This window comes from Henckelia pumila, chromosome 2 (assembly GCF_033568475.1).
Source record: "Henckelia pumila isolate YLH828 chromosome 2, ASM3356847v2, whole genome shotgun sequence".
Lineage (NCBI taxonomy): Eukaryota > Viridiplantae > Streptophyta > Magnoliopsida > Lamiales > Gesneriaceae > Henckelia > Henckelia pumila.
Window position 1 is genome coordinate 35,712,284 of NC_133121.1, and position 1,175 is coordinate 35,713,458.

The 1,175-nt window shown below is 41.6% G+C and overlaps 1 non-coding gene across 1 annotated transcript; it reads left to right on the forward strand.

Annotated features, from left to right (window-relative positions):
* Nucleotides 1-527: 527 nt before the first annotated feature.
* LOC140885885 (small nucleolar RNA R71) lies at nt 528-633 on the forward strand. The gene has a single exon (XR_012151297.1). It is a non-coding gene; the product is annotated as a small nucleolar RNA R71 (small nucleolar RNA).
* The last annotated feature ends 542 nt before the right edge of the window (nt 634-1,175 follow it).

Genomic DNA, 1,175 nt, shown 5'->3' on the forward strand with positions numbered 1-1,175 from the left:
ATTCAGTAACAAATGTAGACACCACATCCTCCAACGATGCTTTACCTTCCCCTTGATTTGTATTGAATCCCGGAGGGGGTTTCAACACATTCTTGTTGTTGGCATAAGAAAAGTTTTCATGGTTACGTAAACCAGGATGATAAGTATTAGGAGGAGGGTTACCTCGATAGTTTCCATAGCCTCTGGGATTGATATATTGAGCTTCCTCAGGTGGATGAGATTCATCTATGGCAACCGACACACCTGCAGGTTCTGCGATATTCACCTTGTTCAGAGAAGCCACTTGTGTACTCAACGCAGATAGCTGTGCAGTAATGGATGTAAGAGGATCCACACTGTACACTCCTTTCTTGACTCCCATACGTTCAGATGGCCATTGATAACTATTGATAGTCATCTGTTCCAGCATATCATACGCCTGAATGGGATCATTGGCAAATATGGTACCTCCAGCAGCAGAGTCCACAGACATTCTTGTAGGCGTATTCAATCCATTGTAGAAAAACTCTATTTCTTCCCAATCTGCAAAATTATGATTAGGACAATGCCTTAACAAATCTTTGTACCTTTCCCATGCCTCGTATAGTTGTTCTGAATCATGCTGTTGAAAGGTACTGATCTCAATCTTTAGCTGGGTTGCCTTGGATGGTGGAAAGAATTTCTCTAAGAATTTCACAGCCATGCCCTCCCAAGTTGTTATGAGTCCTAGTGGCAATGACTGCAGCCAACTCCGTGCTTTGTCCCTAAGAGAAAAAGGAAACAAACATAAGCGTATTGTATCCTCAAAAACACCATTTATTTTAATAGTATCAGTAATCTCTAGAAAAGTGCGCAAGTGTAAATGAGGATCAGCTGTGGCAGTTCCATTGAATTGGTTCTGCTGAACCATGTTGATTAAGGCCGGCTTCAACTCAATGAATTGCCTTTGGTGCCAATTAGAGATCATTTCAGGCCAACGATCCAGGCTCACTATTCTGGAATCGCTAGAGGGACAATAAATGCCAACAACTTCGAGTTGAAGCCGGCCTTAATCAACATGGTTCAGCAGAACCAATTCAATGGAACTGCCACAGCTTATCCTCATTTACACTTGCGCACTTTTCTAGAGATTACTGATACTGTTAAAATAAATGGTGTTTCTGAGGATACAATACGCTTACGTTTGTTTCCTTTTT